Source organism: the organism of the source record quoted next, unplaced genomic scaffold (assembly GCF_019419815.1).
Source record: "Pyrus x bretschneideri cultivar Hongxiangsu unplaced genomic scaffold, Pyrus_bretschneideri_v1 Contig3, whole genome shotgun sequence".
Taxonomy (NCBI): Eukaryota; Viridiplantae; Streptophyta; class Magnoliopsida; order Rosales; family Rosaceae; genus Pyrus; species Pyrus x bretschneideri.
In genome coordinates, this window is record NW_025999612.1 from 11,749,466 (window position 1) to 11,765,441 (window position 15,976).

The 15,976-nt window shown below is 33.9% G+C and overlaps 1 pseudogene; it reads right to left on the reverse strand.

Moving 5' to 3' along the window:
* Nucleotides 1-241: 241 nt before the first annotated feature.
* On the reverse strand, nt 242-356 carry LOC125479887 (annotated as a pseudogene).
* Nucleotides 357-15,976: the final 15,620 nt, after the last annotated feature.

Genomic DNA, 15,976 nt, shown 5'->3' on the forward strand with positions numbered 1-15,976 from the left:
TGAAAAACTTCTATGAAATATATGAAACTTATTTGCATAAAGTCTTACAAATATCCTTTTGATTACAGTTTGTATCTTAAATTTGTCAATTGCTAGAATTTAAAATTTTTACTTTTACATTTTACTGACACAAAACAAACCCTTGAGTACCCAAATTTCCTTATGAAACTTTGCGTAATATCGTAATCACATTTATAAACCAATTAGTTATTAGTCTAGTTGTACATTTTTCAGAACAATGAAAAAGTTCTCAACTTTAAATCCTTCTTTCTCGATTTATGCGTATCATTTTTGTGCAACGGCCATACTAATCTTCTTTGTATCGTTTCAATTTTGTCGGATGTTCCCGAAAGGACAGCTTAATCTTTGTTTCACGATGATCAAAACAATGACATATTAGGAAAAAATAATGACATAGAAAACTAAATAATGAGAAACCTTGATGATGGGCTCCCAGCCTTACTTCTGAACCCAAAGCCTTGAGAAAGCTTTACCCAATGGTCAAACTAAACTGTCGTGAAAGTATTTTAAATTGACAAAAAAAAACATGGAGATGATTGTTTCCTACAAAAAATGAGAAATGATTTGACTTTGTGTGCAATGGAGTACACGGCTCTAGCTACTGATCTAATCATGCATTTGCATAAGCTCTAATCAATAACTTAAAATATCAAGAACATCCACGAGTCAACCTCATATTTTCTTTCCAATTTCAAAGTCCCAACTTGTAATGTTGCATGGGAACCACAGTTTTTTATTTATTTTTCATGTGGTGGGAACCGTAACGATTTGGTTACATGCTTAATTAGGAGAAGACAACTTATTTGTCCAGCGTCTTACTTAATTACAAGACATTTTCTTTTTCGAAAATTCCGATAACCTTCAACCGTCGATATCGACATAAATTAACATGGATCCCTTCATTTACAGAAGTGCATGTCTCTTTAGTCATACTAATGATAACCAAAAAGTTGATCAAACGGCCGGGCATTTGTCTTCCTATCAAAAAATGGACATTTATCAATCCATCATCTTATAATGATCTGACCCTGTCTCTCACCTCTCTTATCCTAATACCTTTTTTCCTTTGGTAATTTATCTCCCCCATAACTTAAAGAATTTTCATGTTCTCAAGTGAAATTATTTTATAGTACTATTTTTATCCTTTGTACACCCGTATTTATTTATGTCGTTTGAATATTCTTTGTTTTTTCGATCTAAAAGTCGTAAATAAATGAGTGTGCATGAGGACAATAAATATGTGTAGAAAATCATTATTCTTGTCTAAATGATTTTGCTATTGGCATACACATAACTGTCGTTATAGTAGTGTAGGTGGGTTCAATTCAATTCTCTTACACTAGGGTTGGCTCCTTACAGTTCTCCACACATGCGATTCACCAAGAGAGATTATATTCACACACCCCAAATTACTTCTCTCACACCTTTTTAATTTTTTAATATTTTCTACACACCACTAACACATTGATAGAAAAATATTCAAAAATTGAAAGGGTGTGGGAGAAGTAATTTGGGGTGTGTGAATATAATCTCCCTTCACCAATCACATTAATTTGCAAATATCGTTTAAAATAGAATATGTAATTTGAAAAATCTATTATTTGTTACTTTGAATATAACCAATTCACTTATATTATCAATCCAATAACCATATGATTGAGTTAGTTAGATGTTGTTAGTGAGGGTATTTGGATCTTTTGCAATAGGCCTAATGACTATAAAAAAGGAAGTTGTAGAGATCATTTTCTGTTGAGTTGTATTCGACTATTGTGATAAATACAGAGAGCATTTCCTTCAACTTCTTTCCTTGTTCATCTTTCTGCCATTGTTTCTTTTTTCAAGCTTTCATAGATTCATAGGTTAACATGGTATTTTAATGTAGTTAACAAATTATGCCTGATCATCGTATTTCATCGCCTTCAAATAGTTTTTCTTGTGGTGTTTTTTTCTAGGGGTTTTCACAAGTTTTTGATATACTGTGGTTGGAAGGCAGCAACATGCAGCTGCTACCAGGTTTTAGGTTTTGGAGTTGGACTGCTTTTTATTTCCTTTCCTTTTCAGTCAGAGTCTTCTCCTTACCTGATTCGGTCAATCAAGAAGGGTCAAGCATGGAAACTAAAACACAAGATACCGAACTCTTGCGGTGCAAAATGGGTTGGGCTACAGCCCACGTGAAAAAGAAACCGTAGCTAATTTAATTAATCAACTGTTGGCGCAGAGAGAGAGAGAGAGAGAGAGAGAGAGAGAGAGAAAAACAAAGCTAGAAACACACATAAAAACACACGTACAACGGGCCTGCAGGGCCTCATTTTGATAATATCGATACTATCTTCAACTTTATCACATGCTCTATCTGTTAGGTGTAGAGTTTTATCACAAATGTTCTCGATATTAGTTAGAGCGAGGTAATCATATTTAAATCCCATTGTTTTTCTTTTCACCCACCAATGTGGGATTCCAACACTCCCCCTCACGTGTAACCTCATTTAGTGGTTCACACGTGGAGATCCACACATCGGCAATTAAAACTCAGAGGTCGGCTCTATTTTAAGAGTCCAAACTTGTTTTCAATGAAACTCAAAAGCTAGCTCTCCAACTTTATCACCTACCCAATCCGTCATGTGTGAAGTTTTATCACAAAATGCCTCGATATTAGTTAGAGTGAGGGTAATCATATTTAAACCCCATTATTTTCTTTTCACCCCACTCTAACAACCCCAACATTGTCCCTAACTTTATCACTTGTCTAATCCGTTGTGAGGTTTTACCATAAAATACCTCGGTATTAGTTAGAATAAAGTAATCATATTTAAAGCCACCCTTGTTGATTTTCTCCACCGATGTGGGACTGCCAACAGGTACTACATATATCGATGATGTGCGTATTTATATACAAATGTTGTCGATTTTTGCCATGGCAGAAAATGGTTCACCAAAAGAGTAACATTGTGGTGCATGTGTGTCTCTCTGTTTGTGTTTTACAGTGAAAAAAGGATTGCACCAGAACAATCACCACTGTATCACAGATTCCTCTTTCGGAGAGGTTAGTTATTACTTTAATCCCCAAAAATGTAAAATCAATAAATAAATACATTGATGATTATAATATAGAAAAAATGATTCAAACCCCTTTTTTCCCTTCTTGCAAGCCCCTCATGAAGAAGTTAATCTAACATTAAAATGACAGTTGATCTAACATAAAAATGACGGTTAATCTAACATGTGTCATTATGCATTTTAAGTTTCTCAAATCACATTGCATAGTTTGTTTGAAAAATTGTCACATTAACGTTTTTGTTTAATAGAAGTCTCTTCCCCCTCATGATATTTCATTTTTATTTTGGAAAGTAATGAAGTTTGAGAACTTCCATTTGGGTAAATACTTTTCACACCCCATTTCTCCCATCGACACACCCTTGATTATTTTAATCATTAAACTAAGCAAATCAAATGAAAATCAATAGACAAAAATAAATATGAGTGTGCATAATGAAACAAAAAAAATGCGTCAAAAAAATTTCTTCTTTTATTTATGTGGTTTAGGCTTTGCTAAAAACTCACATGCAACAAATACAAAAGGTAAAAGCTTGCTAGCTAGTTTCCAATCATCTTAAATATATGTCGTAGTAATAGCATCTCCAATAACGTATGCAAATGGGTCATCAGATCCATTTTGAACCTTTGCTAAAGAAATGAGGCTAATTTGGAAGTGTTTTTTAAAATGATTAAAAATATTTTCAACAAAAATGTTTTTAGAATAAATTCTTAATAAAAAAATGAATTATGGAAAAGCATTTGAAGTGCTTTTGGCAAGAAGCATAACTGGTGCTTCTTACAGAAAGCACTTCAAGTGTTTTTGAAACCCAAAAATATTTTCTCTAAATGCGTTTTTAGCTATTTTAAAAGTACTTCTAAACGAGCTCATTATCAAATTTTGTTAGCATGTTGGTACAGAGAATAGAAGCTCTCAGTCAGTTATCACTTTTTCCTTTTTATTTCTATGCAAGAGAATCTCTCACTTTCAAATTTTTGACCATTTTATTAATTTTAAATTATATCTTCATATCACATGGTGAGTTCTAATCAAATTTACTAGCATAATTCCCCACTTTGTGTGTGATAATATCTATTTTTTAAATCAGAAGGAGAGAGGGAGAAAAAAGAGTAATGTGGAATGCGAGAGAGAAGTTTGTATTTTTATAGTTTATTTTTCAAATTAGAGGATATTAGGATCATATGTGGCTGTGTTTAAAAAAAAAAATTGTAAAATTTAGTTTATGTGAATTTTACTTAACTGCCTATGTTTATTTTGTAGTAGAAGACTAAATTATCTTTTCACTATTTTTTTATTGATAAAGAAAATTTTATTAATATGTAATTTAGATAACGATGGTAAGTAGCCGTGCATGCATCTTTCAAGTCATGGATAAAGAGTTGTTTTTCCAGTCAATTCATGGGTTGTAAAATTGGCAAGTCCATAGTCCAAATTTTAAGCGCATAGGTTAAACATTATTTGATATAAAAAAAAGGAATTAACATTATTGTTAACTAACTTCGCCTTGTTTACCAAGTATAGTAAATAAAATATTTTTCTTGACAGAAATATGGTAAATAGATTTATAAATTTTTCTAGTTACGAATTTTTCCCTCAAAAAAGAAGTATTAATGCCTTAAGATATTTTACCTGCCCTTGATTTCATTTGAATTTTGGAATATGTGCAAAACTCTAGCTAGAATAGCATATATTTTAGTAAATAGAATCCATTTTTTGAGTTAAACCCACTATCAATATGACCGCTGATAATGTGATGAGAAATTTTTGCAACCCTTACACTTATCCTTTCATTTGGACATTTTCACTTCTTCAAATAACACGTGTCATTTTTTTACACAAAAACAAGACATTTAATGTTTGAAATATATTTTCTATTTTTCATTATTAATTTATAGCCAAAATATTGTTATTTGTGTAATAAAATAACGCGCGTCACTTGAATAAGTGAAAAGTTCTAAATACAAAGATTCCTAACACTTCCAATAGTTTTGCGGCTTGAGTGGCTCTTTTCTTTTATTTCCACTTGGTTTTATTCGAACAAGATTAACCTATTACAATACATATACATGACCTCTCTGTGCACTCTTTTGGTGATTGTTATCGTAAATAAATCTATTCATCACAATTAAAATAAATATTTAAGTGCATCTTCAATGCATTGGAAAATTTAGATTTAAATTTTATATTTGAGTTTAAATATGAGTTTAAGATTATCCAATGCATCGGAGACTTAAAATCTATATATAAGTATCCGGGAAAGTTGAGACTCAAATATGGGTTTCAATATGAGATTCGAGTCAAATGTGGAGTCCATGCCAATTAGAAAAAAAGTTATTCAACAAAGTTATGAGATTTGAGTTTTGAGCCTAATCATCTTCATTGGCATAACCAAATTGCTAAAACTCAAATTTGAGCTTGAGTCCAATATTATTGTCTCCTTCAGGGTGTAAGTATTTAAAGATTTGAGTTTTTGCATTAATAAAAAAAAAAAAAAAACCCAAAAGATTAAATCCACCTCATTTTTAGGACTCAAAATAAGACTAGGTTTAAAATTTGAATTTTTGCAAAGATGGTTGTATTAAAAAAAAAAAGTTTTAACGAAACATTATCGGTACTATTTACTTTTAACGAAAAATACATTTGTACTAAAAAAAGTCACTTCTAGTATTATTCACTTACAACACATTTTTATCATTTTGATTAAAACTTAAAGTTTTCAAACCCCTTTTTATTAGTTTTCGTTTAGAAAAATGAAAATGATATGATATATTACAACACATTTTTGTCATTTTGATTAAAATTCAAAATTTTCAAATCTTTTTTATTAGTTTTTGTTTAAAAAATGAAAATGATGTGATATATTGACTGTGAATAGTTGAATACAACATCAGTACGAAAAAGCTTAAGCAGAGATGATAGGACTCTGGCATATGACTTGTACTAAAGATTAAAGCACATATAGGGTCACTCATATTAGGACAGCTAAGTTATCTGGTGGTTAAAAATGATGGACAAGGGTCCTGTTTGTGAGAATCCGATGATCAATTAATCGTGTCCATTTATCGTATATCATGAGATCAATTTTTATTAAGTATTATTTATATTTAATTAAAAATAATTTATAATCGTACGATATAAAATGAACAAATACAATTGATTGATTCTTTGAATCTCCACAAAAGAATCTGAAGAAATTTCTATTCCAAAAAAGATGAGAAGAAAATCATTATGGTGACCTTGTGGTACCACAAATGATTATCCTGATGACCTTGTGGTGGTTATTTTTTGGGATAAAAGCTTATCATATACTAGAAAATATAGAACGTGGCAGATATATGCAAAAAAGTTTTAAGTTCTTCAAAATTTTCTCATATCCAAAGTAGTCTTCAAACGGATAAATATCTTTCAGTTCTCATAATAGTAATGTTAGAATTAAAGTGACGTCGTTGTTTTAATTAAAAAAAAAAAAGCAAATATCCTTAGTAAACGAATATGGCGAATAAAATTATCATCCAGGCTTGTTATATAATTAGTATATAAGTGTTACAATGGGAATATTTGTTGATATTATAATATACAATATTAAGTATAAATACATCATCTTGCAATATTATTACACATAAACAATCGCCCGATTGTATTCCAATAACTCACACTATTTTTTTTTCTTCATATAACTCAACTAATTAAGAAGTAATAAGATTAATGTAATTGACAATTTTAAAATTGATCCATGGTTGTATTAAGCCAACATAAATTTCATTGGCATATATATTTTTTGTTTTTCGGTCAATAAAATGATTTAAAAAATGCCTTCAATTTTATTTGAACTCAAGACCTCCAAGTGAGAATCGTATACCTCTACACCAAACAACTACTCGTGTAACCTTTCGAGCAAAACTGATTGGCATATATAACTATTGGGTAGTACTAATTACACATTCTGTTTTTATCTCTCACACACTCTTATTAATTTTTATCTTTTTATCTTCTCCAATTCATTCGACTTGACTATCGAAAATTTAAATGGTGATGAAATATAAAGATGGTTGTAACACCAATATTACCTTTTTCTTTACCTTAAAACTCCTTATTAATTGAAGACCTTGACTGATCACTGAAACACAACCACATCCATGTATCCATATGTGGGATAAGAAGTTTTTATAGTCTTGGAATGTAACTTAGGCCTCGTTTGGCACATTGTATAGGACATCAGATAGACTAATAATACGAAGCCGGTTGTTTGGTGATCTTACCGGATAAATACTCACCGTACTTATAATCTAGCCCCACCTAAATAATACGGTGGACACCCACTAACTGTCCGCCCCAAAACGTCGGTATAATTAGTCCGCTTCATGAACTTACGCTTGTTCTTTCTCTGTTCCCTATATGGTGAATCTGTTGGCGAATCTGCTTTTGCGAAACCTACAAATTGCGAGCACATCTTGTTGCTGCTAATGCTTAGTCGTCGTGTGGTCGTCTTCTTCCTTTTCTTCTTGGATTAATTTCTATTCTGTTTGCCATTTGGGTTTTCTGGGTTTTCTCCATCACCAAGAACTAGGGTCTTTTTACTACAGACACCAATTACATTGCGAAGCTTTTACTCTTTTTTTTTTCATGTGCATCTGAGCCTTTTGTTCTTCTGAGTTGAGGGTTTTAATCAAAGTGTAAATCTTCATCAGTTTTGATCTTAATTTTCTTTTGTTTTACCATTGTCGAGCTTTTAATCTAGTTTTTGTAGTGGTATGAGAAATTAAGAGGTTGGGTTTACAGCATTGGAAGGTTCATCAACAGGGTTTACTGCAGGTGGGAAAGACGACGAAGAAAGGAAGACAACCTGGGTTTTGTTTTATCTTCCTTCATTTTTTTTTTTTTTTAATTTTGTTGGTGCACACATTATTCCTTTTTTTTTTTTTTTTTTTTTTTTAAATTCTTGTTTAGTATTCTCCTTTTTTGTCATTTTAACACCAATTATTTTGTTAAAAATTAAAAAAAAATTATTATAGTCCGAGGTACTATTATATGCACAGATTAATTCGACACTGCACTGAACGTCTGACTAATTTAGTCAGTACCATCCGAGTACTATTTATCAAATTCGACTGAAATAGTTAGTACAATCTGAGCTGCAAAACGAGACATTAATGTATTGTTTCACGTGTTGTAATAAAAATAAAGAACATAATTTTTTTCATCTAAAAGCGAAATTATTAATATGTTTACTTGGAAGATGAACATATTAATAATGTTGTTTTCAAATTAAAAAATTATATTTTTTTATTTTATTATAACATGTGAAATAAAACATTACGTTATGAAAACCATAAAAACTTCTTATCACTCACACTCTATCTCTCTTTTCTCATATTGCACGCCTAGCTAGCCACGTGTTTGTTTCAAGAGGAAAGTGGTGTATTTTTGAACAAAAAAAAAAAAAAAAATCTTCTAAACTATATTTTTTACCAAAACAAAAATCTTCTAAAATATATTAATATAAATAATTATATAAAATATCATACAATGTTATTTTTACATTAAGACTATCTCCGGCAAAGGACTATATGCTACTTTCATCCTGAATTCGTGTAAAGCCCGTCTCCAGCTAAGAGCTAAAATGAATATGCTAAAAAGAATCAGAGATGTCATTTAGTACTGCAGGTCTAGTGGTATTCCTCTTCACTTGTAAGTGAGAGGTCTTAGGTTTGATTTTCGCCAAAGGGGAATTTGAACTACATTATTGCTAACGCATGTGAGGCTTAGCCCACCGACATCCTTAAGTGTAGAAATATCGTTTGTTCAAAAAAAAAAAAAAAGGTACCAGATCACTAAGTAACAAATAAATTTATATATCTATACTAGTAATTAACAAAATTCTTCTTATTATATCTTGATGAAATAATAACGTGACTGCGTTTCAAATAAGGATAAAATGTGCTCGAGTAAGAGGATGAGCTATAGGTATATTATTTAAAAATATGAGGTCATACAAAATGTGGAAAGAAAAAAAAACCCCACCTAATTACACAACTTACACTAGGAAATATAATCCATGATATAATATGTAGAATTATCAGAGAGACGGGCCGAAGGGTCACTTCAAACAACACCGATATTGTCCCCAACTTAGTAATTACCACATTCACAATCCGTCAGGTGTGGGGTTTTATCACAAACGGCCTCAATATTAGTTAGAGTAGAGTGAGGATATTTAAACCATTACTTATATTTTACTACGGCCGATGTGGGATTCAACACATCCCCTCACATGGGACCCAATTAGTGGGTCACATGTGGGAGATCCACACATCAGCAACCATGTGGATCCAAGGGGACTCACCCTACACGCGGGGCCAAGGGACCCACCATCATCGCGCGAGGTCATGGGGACCCATCCATCACGTGGCAATACAATACGGACCTACTTCCTGGCTCTGATACCATGTAAAATTAAATATATATGACAATATTTGCGAATTTCTTGTATTTCATTAATCTCCAAAGTGGAGTATATATAAGAGTTACAATTGGTATTACATATGCACTTCGTCAATGTGGGACAACATACTACTATTTACAATTTAACTAATATATAACTCCCAACAATCCCTCTCAAATTGGAGCAAAGATGTCACGCATGCCCAACTTGTCAAGCGAGTTGGAAAACACATTATTAGACACAACCTTAGTAAGCACATTAGAGAGTTGATCTTCAGATCCCACAATCGGAAACATAATAATTCCCGCATCCAATTTTTTCTTGATGAAATGTCGATCAATCTCCATATATTTTGTTTTATCATGTTGCACTGGATTATGAACAATCTCAATAGCAGCCTTGTTATCACAATGGAGTTTCATAGCACCATTCGGTTTAAATCCAAGATCTCTTAACAATTTTTTCAACCACAACAACTCACATACATCATGAGACATACCATGAAACTCAACTTCAGCACTTGACCTAGCCACCACTTTTTGTTTCTTGCTTCTCCAAGTAACTAGATTACCACCCACAAAAGTAAAGTATCCAAATGTAGATCGCCGGCCAGTGATAGAACCTGGCCAATCTGCATCTATATACCATTCGACATTCAAGTGACCATTATTGGAGAAAACCAAGCCTCTGCCAGGAGCCATCTTCAAGTACCTCAAAATACGGATTACTACATCCATATGAGCTTCACTAAGTGAGTGCATAAACTGACTAACCACACTAATTGCATAAGCAATGTCAGGGCGAATGTGAGACAAATAAATTAATCTCTCCACAAGCCTCTGATATCGTTCTTGTGAGTAAGAACTTGATCTGGAAATAAGCACACACGATGATTCTGCTCAATCGGAGTATCAACAGGTTTATAATCTAACATACGTGTTTCTGCTAACAAATACTTCAATTCACCCAATTCTTTCATCTCAAATTCAGTAGCAAGAAACTTTTGAAGGTGTTGTATTTCATTTTGCTCATCACCAGTCACTATTATGTCATTAACATAATTAATCAATGCAGTTACCATTTTGTCGCTTTAGAAACAAAGTATGATCTGAATGACTCTAGAAATATCCAAACGTCTTCATTGAACTTGTAAACCTCTCAAACCACGCTCTAGGAGATTGTTTCAAACCATACAAAACCTTTTGCAATCTACACACAACACATTTATTAGGAGATATTTTGATACTAGGTGGGAGATCCATATAAACTTCTTCCTCCTTAAGATCACCTTGAAGGAAAGCATTCTTAACATGAAACTGCAATAAGGGCCAATCCTGGTTAGTTGTTAAGGACAAAAGAACACGCACAATATTAAGTTTGGCAACAAGAGCAAAAGTCTACTGATAGTCTACCCCATAGGTTTAAGTATAACCCTTAGCAACTAATCTGGCTTTGTACCGGTCAATAGAACCATCTGCTTTATGCTTAATAGTGAACACCCATCTACATCCAACAACTTTTTTCCCGTTTAGCAAAGGAACCAAATCCCAAGTGGAATTATTTTCCAAACCTTCTATCTCAACATTCTTGGCATTAACCCACTTAGGGTCAGATAAAGCATCTTGCAATTTTGTTGGAACTGATACACTAGATAGCTGACATATGTAAGAAACATATGGTTTGGACAAACAATGAGTGGACACGTAATTATTGATAGGATACTTGGCTTTGGCATGCATATCAGGCGTATATTGTACTTTAAGTTTTCTACAATTAGCTTGTGAGGGCAACTGATAAGTAGAAGAATCATTAGAATTTACATCATGTGTGTCACCATCTTGTACTAAATCGTTAGAAGAATCATCACTAGACGAACCATCATCAGGCAACTCGTTAAACATACCAGTAGTATGCAACTGGTCATCAGAAGGCAATTCGTCAAACATACAAACAACAAGCAACTCATTGGACACATCCGGTCGGTTGTCAGTAGAAATAGTCTCGGGAATGACAGTTGACCGATCATTATCTATAGCTGACTAGCCAGTGTCACACAGCATAACAGGTTTTGTCCCCAACTCTGCCTATAACACATCATCCATACCATATCTTCGAATTTTCACTTACTCCCCTTATCCCCCTGAAGTGGAGAGTTGGAAGGGGGCTTCGCAAAATATAGAACTTCCTCGTGGAAGGTGATATTTATGGTAATATAAGTTTTCTAAGTTGGAGAATGATAACACTTATAACATTTCTGATTGTTAGCATACCCAATAAATACACATTGGAGAGCACATGTATCAAGTTTACTCCGCTAATCAGAGTAGACATGCACACACGTCATACACCCAAACACCTTTGAAGGAAGTTTGGATACAGAAACATGATAAACATGTTTTTGTAGCATATCAAGCGGTGTCTAAAAATCAAGAACCCTACTTGGAACACGATTTGTCAAATACACAGTAGTCAAAACATCATGACCCCACAAATGATTAGGAACATATTTATCCAACATCAAGGAGCAAGCAACCTCTATTATTTGATGATTCTTTCGTTTGGACACACCATTTTGTTGGGGTGTAAATAGAGTAGTCATCTGGTGAATAATACCCTAATCACGAAAAAAACATACCAAAGTGTGATTCACATATTCTCCTCTGTTACCAGACCCGAAGACCTTAACCTTGGTCCGAAAATGAGTAGATACTATTGCACAAAATTCTTGAAGAAACAAAGGGACATCACTCTTATTCTTCATTAAGAACACCTAAGTTAATCGAGTACAATCATCAATAAAAGTAACAAACCAACGAAATTCATTAGAAGTAACATTCGCACGACCCCACACATCAAAATGTATCAAATCAAATGGCTAAGTAGCTTTAGAATCACTTATGGGAAATGAAGCACGATGACTTTTAGCCATGACACATGTTTCACACTTGAACTTTGAATCACTACAAATGCAAAACAAAAAAGGAAACAAATGCTTCATATTAGGGGTGGGCAAACGGGTATAGGAACTGCAGGTCGGGACGGGTAATCAAGGTTCGAGGTCGGTACGGGCCGATTCCTAATTTTAAAAAAGAGAAACGGGGCAGGGCGAGGCTTTGAAATTTCAGGTTCGGACCAGTTCCAAAAGTATAGAAAAACGGGTACCCGAACCGGCCCGTTTGCAAAAATACCCCCGTGTTGGGTATTGTTTCCTAGGCCCACTTCCTTTTGTTCTTCCCTATGACATTTCCGAGTCTCATTCTCGAGAACACTTCACACACACACACACACACACACCCCACTTCCCCGTGTTTCCCCCTTCCCAAATCTCTCGAACCTTCTCCCTCATTCTTCTTCTTTGTTTCTTCTCCCCCCATCTCTGCAACTTTCCTTCCTGGAGCACAGACCCACACCCCACCGAGAAATGATATGTTGTCGCCACCCTCCTCCCCCACTAACTCATCTATCTTCTCATCCGATCTCGACACCGAGGTAACTCGTTTCCCTCATTTCTTCCATTTTCGTCAATTTTTTAATTTTGATTTACAAAATTGTGAAAAGTTGTGAAATATTCAATCGCATATCTAGCTTTTGGCACTCATTGTCTGGGATGAAAATGGTCTTGGTTGGCAGGTACAGGTGCTTGAATGACAGGTTGGGGTTCTACCGGATCTCCCCGTTTGAGTCGTCCAGCTGAGCCAAAAAATGTGGCTTCTATAATTTTGGGTGAAGGTACCGGCACTCGCCTTTGTAATTATTGTTGGAAAAGCGGGAGTAGTTGACGAGGACGATGATTGGAATGCTGGTGGGGATATGGTTGACATCAGACATATTTTTGGCGGACGCGATCTGGGTGGGGAGGGAGTTAAGGAGGTAGGTGATGAAGGAGGGGAGGGAGTGAAAGGTGAGGTATGAGAGGCATGAGGAAGCAACGCCGTTGTAGACATAGCCGTTGGTGGTGTTGTAGTGGTTGTAGCAGTCAGGATGGGCTGGACTTCGGACACGTTGTTGACAAAGGCGATCTGGGTAGGGATGGAGTTGATGAGGTAGGCGATGAATGAGGGAGAGTTGTAGAAATGAGGGAATGACCCGAAGGTGAGGACCTGTGGGGACTCGTAAGAACTGGCCAATTTCAAAAGGGCCGGGTTAGGTCCGGATCTTATTTTGAAAAATCCAAAACCTGCCCTGCCCTACCCCATGTTATTTATAAATAGATCGGTCTGGTTTCTTCAATTTTGGGCCAGGCCTGGCCTGTGCCCACACTTACTTCATATAACTGAATGATGGATGCCCCAAACGTTGATGCCACAGCCAAATTTGATGTCTGTCATTCACTTTAGTACTTATAACTTGATGATTATTTAAACCTGAAACAACAGTACCCTCCATAGTCAAAATGTGCAAACCCTCAAGTCTTTTAACACGACTAATTATCTTCTGAGTTTGAATGTCTTAAAAATAACAATACGTGGGTAAAAGTGAGTGGAACAATATAAGATATCAAGTAGTTTTCATACCGACAAAAGATTGCACTTAACATCAAGAACAAGTAAAGCATGGACTAGTGACAAGGTGAAAGTAAGAGAGATAGTGCCTTCACCTTTCACAGGGGAATGTGCTCCATTTGCACTAGTAATATACGGATCACAAATATAGTCATGTAACTCATCAAACACTCTGGGGTCACCAGTCACATAATCAGTTAGGGGTGGAAATTTTTACCAAATTATCGTACCAACCGCCTTACTAACCATATCATACCAAATTATTACAAAAATTTGTACCAATTGGTAATGGTACGGTATTTGTACTGTACTATACTGTTTCAGTACAGTACTGGTATCCAAAATCAGTACTGGTGGTATAGCATACCTACCAATATTATTAATATTATATTATGTATTTATTCATATAATTATTTGAGGGCAAAATTAATAATAATTATTGTAGAAATATGAAAAATGTGAAAAAAATATACAATCACTCATAGTGACAAGCTTTACAACTTTCATGAAGAGGTCAGCTTCAAAATCCAACGCTATAATCCATAAACCTTAAATTTATATTTAACCATCGATTGTCATTTACACTTTATTCATCTTACTGAATTTCATTTTTTAAATTTTCTTTTTTGAAAACATGATCATCTGGCGGATGTAAGAAGATGAACGGTTCAGATCTTTGATATTACGTTTCAATATTTATGGTTAACTGAAATATGAGTCAATGTCATATAGTTTGTAGAAACTTTATAAACATCAAGCAATATTTTTACTAATTGTAAAACTCTGAACATAATATCAACGATCCAAACTGTTCCTTTTCCTGCATCCTCTAATAGATCATGTTTTCAAAAAAGGAAATCTGAAAAAAACAAAATTTGATGAGAAAAATGAAGCGTAAACGTAAACAACAATCAACGGTTAAATTTTGATCTATGATTTATATGATTATAATGGCGAATTTCAAAATTAAGTTCTTCACGAAAGTTGTAAAGCCTGTCATTACGAGCGTTTATATATTTTTTACACTTCTACATTAATTAAAAAATATTAGATTTTGGGCAAACTAAGTGGCATAAAACAAAGTGGCAATTACCATTGGCATACCATACCAACCAAACTATTTGGTATACTGATATTCGGTATACCGAAAGTTTGGTACGGTAATGGTAATAGATTTTGCCGTACCAAATATTTGGTATGGTAATTGGTACAGAGGTTTTGGTACGGTAATGTACCAAAACCACCCCTATAATTAGTGACCCCAGTATCAATTATTCATATATTTGTTCTACCAAGATGCATAACAACACTTTGATTATATTGATCCATTTAACTAAACTACAAACAATAAAGGCACAAAAGGTACGCAATGGTAGCAGAAATGCACTGTTCACGGACTGTAGCAAGTTACTATTCACAACAATGTAGCACGGCACTGTTCACCTTTTTTTTTTTTTGTTTTTTTATAATAAATTTTTTACTTTGAAAGGGGAAATCACGACAAAAGTGGCACAAACGGAAATCACCAATATATTATACCAATTACAAAAAATGTTAAGTGTACGATCGCATACGAGACGCTATCGATCAACAGTTAAGCCCGATCTCTAATTCATTACCTCACCCGTAGACAACGAAAATGAAATTAAAAAATAAAAAGCAAGAGAAAGAAACTCAATTCATACCTCCAACACAGGTAAAAGAATTCTTTTAATCTTTTCGGTAAATTACCTCCTACATGATACTGAATCTTCACCTCTGAAAATTAATTCCTTAAAAAAGCAGGTATATGTTACCAGTTAATAGTTTTTGACATTAACAATATGGTAACAAGCACGATGGTGCTCATAGAGAGACATAAATGCTTTTGTGAGTCTTCTTCATTTGTGAAAGGATAAATTCACCATCTGATCTATTTTTTAAAGGCAAAAAATAAAAAAAACAATATGGTAACAC